This window comes from Halichoerus grypus, chromosome 1, assembly GCF_964656455.1.
Source record: "Halichoerus grypus chromosome 1, mHalGry1.hap1.1, whole genome shotgun sequence".
In the NCBI taxonomy this organism is placed as follows: Eukaryota; Metazoa; Chordata; class Mammalia; order Carnivora; family Phocidae; genus Halichoerus; species Halichoerus grypus.
In genome coordinates this window covers 2,818,757-2,834,792 of record NC_135712.1, presented here as the reverse complement: position 1 = coordinate 2,834,792, position 16,036 = coordinate 2,818,757, and the positions used below count along the sequence as shown (strand labels likewise).

Sequence of the window (16,036 nt, the reverse complement as noted above, 5' to 3'; positions counted from 1 at the left end):
AAAATGGCAGTATCTTAATTCCATTGTTTATTTCACTTGTGTTAGCTGACTTTCTTAGAAAGAATTGTCCCTCATTGTTTTGTTTGCCAGGAAAGACAGGATAAATTCTTGATTCTGTCCCCTTATCAGTTGTCAAATAATGAGTCAGTTCCCTAGCATCCTGCCAAGGTGAAGGGCTGAGTAATTAAACAAAAGATAAATAAACAGGATGACAGCACTGGCAGGGGCTGCGAAGGAGGGATGTACGGCAGAATGAGGGTGCGTGCAGGGCCCATGAGCTGCTGAGGGCACACGGGACAAGAAACCTCACTTGTGATGCCGGAATAAGGCCAAATGGACCAAATGAACTGAGGGTGTGAGCCTTGTGGGAATCTGGGGAAAAGCCATCCAGAAAACAGGTGTCGTGTGCAAAGGTCCTGAGGCAGGAAAGAAGCCCATGTGCTCTAGGCTCAGTAATAAAGAATGTGTGGCTGCAGAGAAGGGGCTGAGGACTGGCAGCCCCTGCAGAGCTCAAATCCTTGCAGGCCAGAGTGAATTCAATCAGAAAACACCACTGAAGTTGCGCTTTGGGCATGTGGCAGGCCCTGGGAGGCTCTGAGTAGGCCCTGACCTGTGGTACACTATCTGAGTTTACAGGGTAGCAAGGGGAGAGGCCAGAATGACCCACGGGGATGGGTTAGGTCAGAGACAAGAGTCGGAACCCATGTTTGGCTCATCAAGATACGACTGTACTCAGAGAAGTAGCTCTGGACATCTGCGTGCACACGGGTCAGGCCTGTCTTGCTCTGCCAGCTGACGGGGCCTAGAAGCCGGGACGCCCCGTACCATGAGCACGTCCAGCCCCGGACCTGGCTTTCTCGAGCCATCCTCCAGGAAAAGGAGCCAGGCTCCTGAGAAGTGGCCGATTCTCAGATGAGGGCATCAAGTGCCCAAGGGGAGCTCCGAGCGTCCCCCACTGTGATCAACCCCACGTCGGTCAATGTGCCCAGACCGGCTCAGCAATCGACACAAAGCCCATGGAGATGTCAGCCGCAGGGGCAACCGCGTGCAGACTGCGTGGGAACTCAGTACTGTCTTTACAATTTTTCCATAAATCTTAAAGAAAAGTCTATCTGAAAGCAAAAGGGAGCTCAGAGGGCTCTGGGCAGCAGGGGGGCAGGGGAGGTGGGGCCTCCGGACTCAAGCACTCAGGAAAGGGGGCAGTGGAGACAGGAGGCCAGCGGAGGAGCGGGCTTCCAGGGACGGGGAGAAACCAGGTGGTTTGGGCCTGAGGTGGGGCGCCCTTGAGACCCCCGAGTGGGGACGGGCATGATGAACAGCTGAGCCGGGGTCCCAGCTGGGGACAGAAATGTGGGGGTTGTTTGTGGACAGACACGGGATTTGAAGTCCATGTCTGGAGGAGCAAGGGGTCCTGGTCGCCTGTGTAGATAGAGGGAGGCCTGTGGACGAGCCCTGGAGGGGGGAGTGGGAAGCACGGGGACAGTCCAGCAGCCTGTGCAAGAACCAGAGACCCCAGAGCAGGGGAGGGGACATGTGGGTCAGCTGAGAACTGGCCCCACGCACTTCCTCCAGCGATGGGGGCCCCTCCTGCCCAAGGGGGACAAGAGAACACAGAACGTGGTGTAGACGGCTCTCCTAGGACTTGGGGAAAACATCAGGGCTGGGGGGGGGGGCGGTGCATGACGTCCCCGGGGCAGCAAGGGTGAGAGCCAAAGATCTAATAGAGGGTGGGCAAAAAGGAATGCGGGGACAGGTCACCCGGCTGCAGGAAGGGAGGCGGATGAGGCCCAGAGCCCAAGGCTGATGAGCCCGGGCCAGCTCCACCTCCTCTTGCTGCCAGGCCAGGGGTAGGAGACGAGATGCCAGGCAGGGGACTGACTGGGAATGGACTGGGGGGCAGGGGGGGGGAGCTGAGGGAGGCCGGGCGGGGGCTGCTGTCTGGTGCAGGCAAGGGATTTAAGGGGGAAGGTTCCCAGGCAAGTCCAGCAGGAGAGGTTTCCGGATGAAGAAGTTTCCAGATAGCACGCTAATCAGAGGACAATGTCCTGCAGCTGCACCGGGCGAGTGGGCCGTGAGGGTCGCAGGGGGTCAGGCACCGAGCCTGGCCTGGTGGTGGGGGCTGAGCTGGGGCGCATGTCAGCAGTGATGTCCAGTCTGAGGGTGACCCAGAGTGGAGGACTGAGCAGGGTCTGGCTCCAGGAAGGAGAGGGTGGAAGAGGCCTGGGGAGCCCCTGGGCAGCTCCGAGGGGTGGGGGGGTGCAAAGAAGACAGCTGGGGGGGGGCTTTGTGCCCTGAACGGCAGAGTCCCCTCGGAGGGGCCATTCAGGCCTATCTCCCCTGAGCCTGTCCAGTCCTGCTCACCGCATCCAATGACCCCCGACCAACCATAGGAATCCCTGCTCCTGACACCCCAGCTGGGGTGGGGGCAACGCTCGTGCGTAACAAAGCACCCTAAGAAAGTCCCTATAGCAGCTACCCTTCGTAGTTTCCCCTCTGACTCCTACCCGGGCCCCCGACCACTGGTGGCCCCGTTGTGTAGAAGACTGGGGCCCGAGGTTGCGCAGCTCCCCAGGACCCCACAGTCCGTGTGAGCAGGAGGAATGGCAGACGCCCCTCCAGCAGAAGCCAGGCCCGGGGGAGTCCGGGCACCATCACCCCGCTCGCCAGCCCCCTACCTGCACCCCTAGCACCCGGGCCCCGCCCTCCCACGGCAAATGTGTCTGACTCAGAGGGGAGCGGGGCCGCCAGAGTGCGGCGAGAGGGGCTTCAGAGAGACACGGGCCACTGGCCCTCGGGCATCCCCGCGGGACCTTCCTCCGGGCAGAATTAGCAGGCGAGGCTTGGCCCTGGTTGCTCCCCAGCCTGGGATGGGGGGTTTCACTCACTGCACCGCCGCCTCCAGGTGGTGCTGGCCTTCCCACCACCAGGCACACACTTGAGCTGGAGGGAGGGCCCTGGCCCGCGTCTGCTGCCTGTAACGGTCGGGACTCAGGACAGCCGGGGCCCGGGTGGGAAGAGCACTGCGAGGGCTGCAGGAGGGGGTGGGCTGGGAGCCCTCAGACCGCTCCAGGGTCCCCATCCCAGGCACCCCGTCCAGCCCCATGGCCCTGGACATCTGTGTCCCCTAGCCCCCCGGTGCCCGGGCACACAGTCCCCCCACGGCAGCCATGTGGCCTCCTCCAAGGGCGTGCCGAGAGCCAGGCTGGCCCTGTCCTGCCCACGGAGGAAATGGCAGTCCTTGCAGCTGCCCCCAGAAAGGGGCCCAGAGCATCCATCCCCACGGCTCAGCAGGCCACAGCTTGGACGGCGCGTTGGAGGGCCACGTGGCTGCGTCTCTAAAACAGAGAGTGCACATGCCCAGTGACAAGAGTCCCACACCAGGTCACGGCAGGAGGCACACAGGAGGACGCCCACGCGGCCTGTCTGCAGCCTAAATGTCGGTGCCCAGGTGACGGATGGAGAGACACGTGGCGCATGCAAACTCAGGCAGCAGGTGAAAAGGACGAGCCAGACACTTACACTCATGTCCCGGCGCAAATGCCGTGACCCACCGCAGGGGGACAAAGTAAGTGGTAAAGGGCACGAAGGGCAGGCTGCCGCGAGTGGACCCTAGCCCCGTGGACACACACCCTGCCTGCACGGATGTGTCCATGACCAGGCGCTTCGCCGCGGCCAGAGGGAGCCTGCAAGGCGGAGGCGAGCCGCAGGGGGAGGCGAGAAGGACTGATTTTTGGTGTGATATTAAGCATTTTGTAAGGGATGGTGCAGGACAGTTTGGTTTAAATAAAAGTACAAGCATAGAGAAAAAGTGAGCAAAGGCAACAAAGCATGGTCGCTACTCCGTCCTGGGAGTAGAAATCGGGGTAGAGGTTGGGGTAGAAATCGCTGCGGGCTCGGGCCCACAGGAACGCCAGCCCAACAAAGGACACACCGGCTGACTCGGACAAGCCTGGCCACCCGGAACCAAGACCCCCATGCCAGACGAGTGCCGCTCATTACCTCTGAACCACTGCTACGATTCTCGCCCCCGGTGGGGTCCTCAGTGTAGGTAACCAGGGCTCATGTGGACATGTGTGTCCGTGCACCGGTGCTGTTCCCAGGGGCAGGAGAATGGGGACACAGAGGCTGTCATCAGCCGCCGATGAGAGGGGGCCTCCGGTGAGGTTCAAACAGCCCCCAGAGGTGGGAGGGGCTGGGCGCCCCCGGATGTGGGTGCAGGAGGGCCGCCGAGCACTACAGGCTGGGGCGGGAGGGCTGGGTGGGGAGGCCCACCCTGGACTCACCCGCAGACATGTGCTCTGCAGCCCGAGAGCAGCTGACTCAGATGGGCCAGTACGCGTGGAAGCTGCCAGAACACGGTCCCCCACGTGTTCCACACGAGATGTCCACAAACGACCAGGGGCCCCGGAAGGTGGGCGGAAGGTGGGAGGCCAGCCTGGTGTATCTGCCCAGCCACGGGCGAGCTCAGAGCGGGAGACTGTGGCGGGCACAGCCCCCAGGCACGGGCTCTGGGCAGCTCTGTGTCCATCACCGCAGCGCAAATGGGAAAGTGAGATGCGTGTGGCTCCAGCAAGGACAGAGCAGCCCCTGGGGTGGCCCGTGCACTCAGGCCAGGCGTGCAGAAGGCTCCGCACGGCTGGTCAGAGCAGAACACTGTGTCCCCACTGGCAGGGCTGTGCCCACGTACGGGCAGGTTACAGGCACCAGCCTCTCTCCACCAGGCACTGGGCCAGTGTGTCCCATGGGTCCCAAACCCAGCGCGGGCGGGAGTTCAGGGGAGGGCCCAGGGGGCCGGTGCTCCCACTGCCCGGGGACCTGGGGCCGCCTCCGTTCACTGTTCTGGAACATGAGTGGTCCCACGGAGCTAGATCATCAGAGCTTCCCGGAGGCCGAACAACCACCGACCCCAATCGCTTGTGTCCCCACTCCATCTTGGGTACTTCTGGGGCAGGAGGGGGATGGGCTGATTCTGGAAGCTTCTGAAGGTGGGACCCTGGAACAAAGATGCTTTCAAAGAGCAGGAAAACCTTGGCCCAAGGGTGGGGCTTCCCTTCTGGTTCCAAAGTCCTGACGGCCAGGCCAGACCCGGGACTTGCTTGGACCTTCAAAGGGACCGGGAGCTGCCTGAGTGGTCACCGCCTGGCTGCTCTCTGCCTCTCGGTCCAAGTACAGGAAGGTCTTGGCTGTAGGATGGACACAACCAGATGGTGACCCCCGGGTCGTCAGGGACACATCCGAGGGGTCAGAGTGAGTCTGGATGCTGACTGGCAGTGACCCTCAGGGCTGCACCCCCCGGCTGTCCAGCTGGGGCCTCTCCGCTGGCGACCTGGACCACCACAGCGGGCCTCCCGACCCTCGCCCCGGCCCTCAGCACATGGCACACTGGCTGGCCTCAGCGCCGCACCAGCCGAAGCCCCCAGACTCACCGCCCCTCAGAGCACTGTTGGCCGCAGGCTGGGCCTCAACAGCATGTCATACCGGACCTTGTCCCTAAGTGGCCAGCTTACAACCGTCTGGCTAACCCTCAGGTGACACTAAGGACAACCGTCTGGCTAACCCTCAGGAGGTGACACTAAGGACGACCGTCTGGCTAACCGTCAGGAGGTGACACTAAGGACAACCGTCTGGCTAACCCTCAGGAGGTGACACTAAGGACAACCGTCTGGCTAACCCTCAGAAGGTGACACTAAGGACAACCATCTGGCTAACCCTCAGGAGGTGACACTAAGGACTACCGTCTGGCTAACCCTCAGGAGGTGACACTAAGGACGACCGTCTGGCTAACCGTCAGGAGGTGACACTAAGGACAACCGTCTGGCTAACCCTCAGGAGGTGACACTAAGGACGACCATCTGGCTAACCGTCAGGAGGTGACACTAAGGACGACCGTCTGGCTAACCCTCAGGAGGTGACACTAAGGACCACCGTCTGGCCGCCCCACAGGAGGTGACACTAAGGACGACCGTCTGGCCGCCCCGCAGGAGGTGACATTAAGGACGACCGTCCGGCCGCCCCACAGGAGGTGACACTAAGGACGACCGTCCGGCCGCCCCGCAGGAGGTGACACTAAGGACGACCGTCCGGCCGCCCCGCAGGAGGTGACACTAAGGACGACCGTCCGGCCGCCCCGCAGGAGGTGACACTAAGGACGACCGTCCGGCTGCCCCTCAAGAGGTGACACTAAGGACAACCGTCTGGCTAACCCTCAGGATGTGACACTAAGGACAACCGTCTGGCTAACCCTCAGGAGGTGACACTAAGGACTACCGTCCCGCCGCCCCACAGCAGGTGACACTAAGGACGACCGTCCGGCTGCCCCTCAGGAGGTGACACTAAGGACGACCGTCCGGCCGCCCCGCAGGAGGTGACACTAAGGACCGTCCGGCCACCCCGCAGGAGGTGACACTAAGGACCGTCCGGCCGCCCCGCAGGAGGTGACACTAAGGACGACCGTCCGGCCGCCCCGCAGGAGGTGACACTAAGGACGACCGTCCGGCCGCCCCGCAGGAGGTGACACTAAGGATGACCGTCCGGCCGCCCCACAGGAGGTGACACTAAGGACCGTCCGGCCGCCCCGCAGGAGGTGACACTAAGGACCGTCCGGCCACCCCGCAGGAGGTGACACTAAGGACCGTCCGGCCGCCCCGCAGGAGGTGACACTAAGGACCACCGTCCGGCCGCCCCGCAGGAGGTGACACTAAGGACGACCGTCCGGCCGCCCCGCAGGAGGTGACACTAAGGACGACCGTCCGGCCGCCCCACAGGAGGTGACACTAAGGACCGTCCGGCCGCCCCGCAGGAGGTGACACTAAGGACCACCGTCCAGCCGCCCCGCAGGAGGTGACACTAAGGACGACCGTCCGGCCGCCCCGCAGGAGGTGACACTAAGGACCGTCCGGCCGCCCCGCAGGAGGTGACACTAAGGACAACCGTCTGGCTAACCCTCAGGAGGTGACACTAAGGACCACCGTCCGGCCGCCCCGCAGGAGGTGACACTAAGGACCACCGTCCAGCCGCCCCGCAGGAGGTGACACTAAGGACCGTCCGGCCACCCCGCAGGAGGTGACACTAAGGACGGGGGCCAGTGGCACCAGAGCCGCCGCATCTCGCCCCGACCTCCTGGGCCAGGCAGCCCCGTCTCGGCAGCTCCTGGGGGTCAGGCCCGCTCCCCTCACGGCCTCACCGCGCCCCCGGGCCGTCGCGAGAGCCCAGCAGCGCGGCTGCCCACAGCGCGTGCGCGTCTTCTCCCCGGAGGTCTGCGGCTCGGGGGCGCGTGTCCTGTGGCACAGGCAGCCCGGCGGCGACGCAGTCCGCAGACAGGCCCTTCCTCTCTGGCCTGGGCCGCGGGGGACGGGGGCGGGGGACGCGGGCGGGGGTGCTCCTTGCTTTCTTGCAGACTGCTGCCCGGGGGGCGGCGAGCCCGCTGCCCCGGCGACCCCGCCCCGCCCGCGTGGGCCTCCCCGGGGTGCTGCCCCATGGGGATCCCGAGGAGCTTCCGAGCCGCAAACAAGCGTGGCGGAGGCGGAAAGCCACCAGTGCCCGACGTGGCCCCAAGGCCCACGTCCACTCCAGCCCGGAGAGGCAGGCGCCTTCCGTCCCCGCGCCCCAGCGCACGCACGCACGCACGCACGCACGCGCACAGGCACGCGCACGCACACGGGGGGCGGGTCTCCCGGGGCCGGGAGATGCCCGGGAGGTGCCCGGGAGGTGCCCGGGAGGGGCGGGAGTGCGCCGGGGGTCTTCCCTGAGCAGCGGCCTGCCTGCGCGCCCTCCGCCGGCTCCTGGGAGTGGAGGACGCTCGGGGCGGCGGTCAGTCCCGGCCGAGCGCTGTGCGCAGTAACAGGGCGCCGCCCGGGGGGCCAGCAGGAGCCCTGCGATCCACAGGTGACCCGGTGGGGCGGTCCTGCGGGTGCCGTCTGCCACCTACCGCGGCGGGTCGTGTGCGGGCGGGCGGCGGCGTCCTGGCGGACGTGACACCGTGGCTGCTGCCGGTGTGGAGCATCCGGTCCACGGGGGCAGTCAGTGTTCCGCAAGTCGGACCTGAACGTCTTTGTGGGCGACGCAACTCCACTCTAACGATAAATCCCAACTAAACACCTAAGGTCGAATTTCCACGGCGACCAGAGCGACCTAAGGATGCCTCGGATGGGACCGTTCTCGGTCGGGCTTCCTCGCCGTCTGCGGCCGGATGGCTGCTTCCCCCGTTCTGGGGCCTCACACGAGGGTGGGGAGCACAGTCCCAGGAGCCCAGGCAAGGCCCTGCCAGGCTGACGGCGGGGGCCACGGCGCTGAGGCCACGAGCCCCTGCTGCTCCAAACCCCGCGGGAGCCCCGGGTCCCACTCTGACCATCCACCGTCCGTGCCAGGGCCCCGCAGACGGCTCCCACCTCGGGGCGTGCTGCAGAGGCTCCGGCTGCCGGGACATTCTGGCTTGGATGTCTGGTCCTGCCTGCCGTCCCCTGCCAGTTCCAGCGACTGCCATGGCGCCCTCCCAGCCCCCCAGCCCAGGAGCCTGCTCAGGGAGACCCAGACTGCAGGTGGAAGGCAAGTTCCGAACAGTCGCCTTTCTGGGAGGAAGCACACCTCACGGTTCCTTCTCCAGCTGCAGAGCTGTGGCTCCGGGTGCTGGGGGCACAGAGCTCTGGAATGGGACGCGCCCCCCGCCCGGCCAGACTGCAGCCTTTCAGGCAAGAGTGGGAGGAGGTGCAGTGGGGGGATGGGAGGGTGTGGCCAGGACTGGCTTTGGCAAAAACCCGGAAGGCTTTGAATCCACTGTGTGGTCCCGGGACCCTGAGCCTGCCCCTGCCCCTGGCAGCCCCTGCTGGGCAAGGGCAGACGGGAGGCCAGGCAGGGCAACCCCCCACCCCTCGCAGACGGGGAGGCAGTGCTCTGCCAAATTCTTTCCCTCAGGATTTGTACCTCCTTGGAATAGCAATGTACCAAATGGGTGGAAGTTTCTGGAAATTATATATATATATATATATATATCTCAAGAGAAAACTCAAAGTATTAGGCGTGTCCCTTTTCAGGGGCTCCACCACCCCAAGGCTTTCTGAGCCTCGGGACCCCTTGCTCCTGCCTTTCCTCCATCTCCGTCCCGACCCCAGCCGTCTCCCCGAAACCACCACCTGCTTCCCATCACCGCAGATGAGTTTGCACTTGTAGAACGTACAGATGGCATCAGCCGGTAGATGCTCTGTTTTGCCCCCCTTCTTTTCACGAATGATCTCGAGCTCCGGTCCAGCCGTGGCACGCCCTGGCTCACTGCGCCTTCCCCCGTGGCATGGACGTCCACAGTCCATCCCTTCAGCTCCCGGTGCATGTTTGTTTTGTTTCCAGTCCGGGGCCATGACAGATGAAGCTGCTAGAACGCCTGTGTACACGTCTTCCCATCGACCAATGCTTTCTTCTTCTAGGAGCGCGACGGTCAGATCGTGGGCTTGGCGTATGTTTGACTTTTAGAGAAACTTCCAGACTGTTTCTCTAAAGTGGGCATCAATCCGTCCTCTCGCCAGCAAGGAATGCGAATTCCTGTTCATTCCCAACCTCGTCCACCCTTGGGATGGCCAGTCGTTTGCATTTTAGACTTTCTAATTGGTGCACCATGGCACCTCACCATGGCTCTAATTCGCATTTCCCTGATGACGAATGACGTGAACTTATCTGCTTATTTGCCATCGGTGTGCCTTCTTTGGTGAAATGTCTATTCATATTTTTTGCCCCTTTTTTTTAATTGGGTGGTTTGTTTTCCTGTTTGGGGTTTAGGAAGTTCTCTATATATTCTGGATGTAAATCCTTCATCAGGTATGTGCTTGGCAAAGACTTTTCTCCCGGTCTGTGGCTCATCGTCCATTTCTTAGTAAAGCTTTGGAAAAGCAAAAAATTTAATTTTGATGCAGTCCAGCTTATCCACTTTCTTTTATGGTTCATGCTCTTGGTGTCGTCACTAAGAAATCTTTTCCTAACTCAAGGTTACGAATATTTGCTGCTGTTTTCTTCTAGAAATTTTACAGTTTTAGGCTACATATTTAGGTCTACGATTTTGAGTTATTGTTTGGTATATGGTCAGAGGTATGGGTCCAAGTTCCATTTGTGTGCCTGTGGACACCCAGTGTGTGGGAAAGACCCTCCTTTCTCCACTGAATTGTCTTTGCACCTTTGTTGAAAATTGTCCGTATATTTTTGGGTCTGTTTCTGGACTCTCTACTATATTCCATTCATATGTTGTCTTCCCTAATGTTGACACCACACTGTCTTGATTGTGATAGTTTTATAATAGGTCGTGAAACCAGGTAATATCTGTCCTCCAAATTCACTCTTTTTTATCCCATTTAGACTGAGTATTGTAGGTTTTTCACATTTCCATATGAACTTGATAATCAGCTTGTCAGCTCCTACAAAAGCCTCTGATAGGACTTTGATTGCTTTGAAGGAGCAGATCTATTTGGGGGGAACTGACATTTTAACAAAAGTGCATCTTCCAATCCACGAACATAGTTCATCTCTCCATTTATTTAATTCACCTTAATTTCCTTCAGCAATATTTTGTAATTTACAGTCAGAACATGCACATTTTTGGTTAAGATCTATCCCTAAATATTGCGCATTTTTGGTGTTGTTTTTTATTTAAATTTTGGATTGTGTGTTGCTTGCAAACAGAATACACTTTATTTCTGCACAATGATCTTGTATTAACCTTGCTACGTTTACAAGTTCTAGGAGTTTTTTTGTACATTTTCCTAAGATTGCCCACACAGTGAATTCTTTCATCGGTGCAGAAAGACAACTTGCTACTTCCTCTCCAACCTGGATGCTGCGTTTTCTTTTTCCTGCTTGCTGCACTGGGTCGGATGTTCAGAATGCTGTTGAATCAAAGTGGCGACAACAGACGTCCTTGACTGTTCCTGACCTTCTGGGCTGAATCTGTCCCCTAATTCCTATTATGTTGAAGTCCTAACCCACGGCACCTCAGAAGGTGACCTTATTTGGAAAGAGGGTCATGGCAGATGTCGTTAGTGAAGATGAGGTCACACTGGAGTAAGGGGCCCCCATCCAGTATGACTGTGTCCTTGTGGACACAGACATGCACACAGGGACAAAGGGAGAAGGCAGAGGTGCTGGTGATGCATCTCCAGGCCAAGGCACACTAGAGAGGCCAGCAAACACCAGAAGCTGGAGAGGAGGCCTGGCACAGATTCTCCTTCAGTCTCAGAAGGGGCCAACCTGCCGACACCTGGATTGTAAGGTCCAGCCTCCAGACTGTGAGGCAATCGGTGTCTCCTGTTTAAGCCTTCCAGTCTGTGGTGCTCTGTTAGAGAAGCACCCAGTCTTGCACCAGTAAGTGGACATCAGCTGTGGATTTTTCGTAGATGCCCTTTATCCGGTTGAAACCCTTGTACTTGCAAATAAACTAATAAATAAAATAATTTAATTAAATTTGATTTAAAACGGCACTAATCAGTGTCCAGGCACTTGGCCTGGTAGGTGTGCTTATCCCAGCAGAGCCTGGGCCGAGCTGGGCAGACCCTTCTGCAGCTGCCCCTCCGGGCACTGCTCACTCACCCTGCCCACGGAACCCAGCCAGCACCGCTCCACGCGGACCCTGCAGCACACACCCGCTTTGCATCGAGGAGCTCTTTGGCCTGGGGCAGGGCACTCTCTCTGGCCTCCGCAGCTGGGACATGCAGGCGGAGGCACCCTGGGTTGTAAGCTCTCCGTGGCAGGAATGCCGCCTACCTGTCTGGACAAGGCAAACCCACGACAGGCATGGGAGTGGGGTCTGCTCCTCTGGACTGAATCTGGACCCGAGTCAGCAAGCAGCAGCCTCCTCGGCCCGCACACCCTTGCTGAGAGTGCACTGAGGCTGGGCAAAGGGAGCTGCCAGGCCATGGAAGCAGACCAGCCAGGGGAACGGTGACCGTGGTACGGGGGCCGCGGTGGGCAGGGAACGAGCCTGCGGGACACAGGGAGCCTGAGCTGCCCGCTCTGGGGTTGACAGCCTGCATCACCTCGTGCACCAGGTGTCTGAGGAACCTCTCCTAGGACACACCTGCTTGCCCAGGTGGCTCAACAGCTGACCTTGAGAGCATCCCCTGGGGCCCCAGCGTGCCAGAGTCCAGGTGTGGCCCCTCTGCCAAGCCCCAGGGCCCCTTTTGCCCTGACCCCGGTGGAGACCTGGCTGAGAGACACCAGGGAAGCCTCAGAATGCGGAGGGGCTGCTTGTCCAGCCTTCCGGAAATCTCACCTCTCCTCCTCCTGTCCAGCCCCCACCCACACAAACCTGACCCGAGACCCCGGGTGGTCTCAGCCTGGGACCCCCACGTTCTCCCTCCTGCCTTCTGCAGGGGTAAGTGCTTTTGGTTTTGAAAGTAGCCCAGAGCCAGGGAAGGTAAGGGGCAACCCGCCGTACAGAGGGTCCCGGGACCCCGGCCCCCCATCAGGGCTCCAGAGCAACGCCCGGACCCCCGTTCTCCACACGGTGGCCAACCACCTACGCCAGGGGAGCAGTTCCGGGGGGATGTTCATGCGCCCCCTCCCCATCCAGGGGAGGTGGCACGTGGGGGCGCCTGCCTGGACAGGCAGTGGTGGCTGTCTGCCCAGCCAGGAAGAGCTTCCTGCCGTACCGAGAGCCAGGCTCCGGCGAGATCACATTGCAGCCGGTACACAGACCGCTAATGGAGGTGCTTGCCCAGAAATGCCCTTAAAAGGCCGAGGCCGGCCAGGCTCCTGTTCCCGGGGGGAGAGCAGGGGCCATGGGGGCGCCGACCGGGGCTGCCCCAGGAGCAGTCACTCTGGTCACCGTGACGACAGCCGCTCTGGTCCATTTATAACTCCTGCTGGAGCAGACAGCCCTACCCGCAGCCCCCGTGCCTGGGAGCCTGGGAGCCAGGAAGGCAGGTCTCCCAATCGGAGAACAGCTATCTTCACCTGCCACTGATCACAGTCCTGGTCACCACTGCCCATCCTGTGTCACCGACCACCGGCTCACTAAGAGATGGGGTCAGTGGTGAGCTCGGGTCTTTATCCCCGTGAGATCCGAATCCTGTACCTTCCCCCAGAGCCCCTCCAGCCCTGTTGGCCTCTCTGCTTTGTTCCCATGTGCCTGGCTCTCTCCTGCCTCGGGGCCTTTGCACTTGCTGTGCTCTGGCTGTTGGAGCTGTCCCCTGTGCTGACTGTCGGCGCCCTTCCTAGCTTTCACCCAGCTGCAGTGTCTTCTGTAATGACCTGTTCCCTTGTTCCCTCAGTCCACTTCTGCCGTGCCCTGCCCCTCCCCAGTGTTTACGGGGGCCCAGCTGCGGAAGGACTGGAAGGGGAACGGGGAGAGGAAGAATGGCTGGAGCAGCAGAGTCTCCCTGAGAGAGCGAGATTCCTGGCTCCCCAGAGAGGCAATGGCCCAGCTACCCGAGGGCAGCACCACCACCAAAGGGCAGGGGCGGGGCTGCTCCCCTGTCATCAGAGCCAGGGTGGGGCAGGCCCTGCACTCCCGGGGCTCCCCTCACCCCGGCCCCCTCCCGGCATAGCCTGCACTGTGTCTCCAGGCTCCCACCTTCATCCAAGCCTAGTTCTCTCCGGTCTGGGCCTTGAGCAGGTGGAAACCCACGGCTGCCAGACGCCCCTTGACCTCCTCGGGGTCCCCCAGTGACCAAAGGACAGCATCCACTGGGGGACAACAGGTGCCACCCATAGCAAGACCAATCTCAGGGTAAATGTCTCAAAGCCACCCTCCCCCCCCAGCCCACGTGGTCCCGCCCCACTGGGTACATGCTCAGGGCCACCAGTACTCAGACACAGCACCGTCCTGGGAAGGGGCCCCAAATGCCACTCAGCTTCATCTCACAGGTGACCAAGGCCTGCGGGGGAAAAGCCAGGCCAAGAATCCTGTTCTGACCCCACTCAGCTCTTCCTGAGAGGGTTGATCTAGCAGCCTGAGGCCGCAGGGCCAGAGCCTGAATTTGACCCTTCCTTTGGGTCCTCTATTGGTTTAATAAATCAGCAAACCGTGGTGAGCTGGCATTCTCTGGAAGGCCTGAGCATCTTTCTGGGGGACAGACTCCAGCTGCAGGCACACTGCCCACAGCTTTGGCACAGCCCCAGGCCCTGGCTGGAGCCCCCTCCCTGGGCCAGTTCCTGGAAGCCGGGTCCCTGGGCCTCGCTGGCTCCTCGCTGGGGCCTGGAGCATTCACGGAAGCTGCCCCCAGCTGTGGCTCCAAGACCGTGGAGGCTGCAGGACTCAGCTGCCAGCTCTGCAAGGGCCACGGCCCAGGCTCCCCAGGTTCGCTTCCAGCATTGGACCCAGGCTCCCCGGGGCCTGGCGTGTTTCCTGGCGGAGCTTCCTCAGGAAGCACAGCGAGCGACCCCATTTCCCTTGTTCCCAGAACTGGCAGGGAGCACAAAGAGGAATGGGCCTTCCCAAGCAGCCGGGGCCTCGAGGACAGCTCAGGGCAAGCCCGGCCCCGCCACACCTCAGTTCCCACAACTACAAACAGGGACCCTGCCAAGGCCCCAAAGCCAGCCCCGCTGTGTCCTTCCTGCGGTCCCGAAACCTTCCAGAGAGAACAGCGAAGCGCTCACAGAGCCCACGTTGTCTCTGAGCGCTCCTGTCACGGAGGCTAGGCCTGGACAAGGGGTAGGGGGCAGAGAAGTGGGGAGGGCAGCCTTCGGGCTGAGCGCTGACGCCGTCCACACCCGGTTGTTGGAAGGATGGAGGATCACGTAAAGCCTCCCTCCGTCCCCAGCACCACAGCGGCACTCAGGATACACGGGTATTCCTGGCAGGTGGCTCGGGTCCCAGCTGGGCGTCCGCCCCCTTCAGGAGCCCCTTGGGGGTGAGGACAGAAGACAGACAGAGGACGGCCCTGTGCCCGAAGCAGCCTCGGTGAGAAATAGAGGCCGTGTGCCCTCGCGCGGTAATGGCAGGTAACCGGGCTGGTGCAGGAGGCGAGCATCCCCAGGCTGTGGCCTGCGGCCCGAGCTGTCCCTCCGCCTCCCTCCTCTCTCCTTTTCTCACGGAACCGGGGGCCCAGACCCTCGCTTCATGCCACACATCCTCCATCTGCCCACGCAGGCTCCCTGCGGCTTTCACCACGATGCCCTCGGCGAGCCTGGTGGGCGGCCCCACACCCTGTTCGTCATTCCCTGTCTTTCCGTCGAAGCTCCCTCGCATGTCCCTTGAAGCCTAACAACGATCTACGCGAGTCTGGCTTGGTTCTGAGCTGGGCTGGAGGGATCCCAGCACGTGGTCTCCGGACTCGTTCTCCTCACCGCGCTCCTAGGACGCAGGGGCGCTGCGGGCGGAGCCGTGGCTGCCCCTCCCCCACGAGCCCCGGAGGCAGCAGCCCCCCCCCCCCCAGAGCTGTCACCTGGCAGATGAATGAGGCTGACCACCACTTCCCGCGCTTACTGGCCCAACGACCACAGAGCGTCTGCCAACGACCGCGGCCCATTTGGCCATTGGCCTGCTGATCTTGTTCACTCTGGTTTGTAGGATTTCTTTATTTTTTATGCAACGGTCCTGTCGGTTCAAAGTGCTACAGACCCCTCTCCCCAGGGTGTGGCTGGCTCCTCCATCTCCCTAAGGTGGTTTCGGTAAACGTGTTCGTAAGTGGTCCACTTTCAGTGTGTCAATCCCATCCTCTGCGCTTAGAGCCCTCCGATCTGGTTTACGGACCCCCGACTCGGGGTCTGTAGAGACTCACCGGGATGTTCTCCACCAGCCTGAGAGTGGAGGGCGGCGCGGCCCCTTCTCCTCACCTCTGCAAAGGTGATGGCTCCTCCCTCCTGGGGAGAAATGGGTCCTCGGCAGAGGGCCACCAGCAGGAGGTCCCCGGCTTCACTGCTGGCTTCAGGACAGACCGCAAGCTGCAAGGGACCCTGCTGCCCGCTGACAGCTAGGGCTGGGGAAGGTTTGGGGCCGGTCACCCGTGGATGTGCGCTGGCCTCGGAGCTGGGGGTTTCAGCGGCCCCCTGTGCTCAGACTTGTGCAAAGGAAGTCCCTGCCTATCTCCCCCCACCCCCCGCAGTGAAACACACCTTCCCA

The 16,036-nt window shown here is 61.3% G+C and overlaps 1 long non-coding RNA gene across 1 annotated transcript; it reads left to right on the top strand.

Moving 5' to 3' along the window:
• Positions 1–14,562: 14,562 nt before the first annotated feature.
• LOC118540000 (uncharacterized) lies at positions 14,563–15,604 on the top strand. The gene is made up of 2 exons (XR_004919424.2): positions 14,563–14,875; positions 15,065–15,604. It is a non-coding gene; the product is annotated as an uncharacterized LOC118540000 (long non-coding RNA).
• The last annotated feature ends 432 nt before the right edge of the window (positions 15,605–16,036 follow it).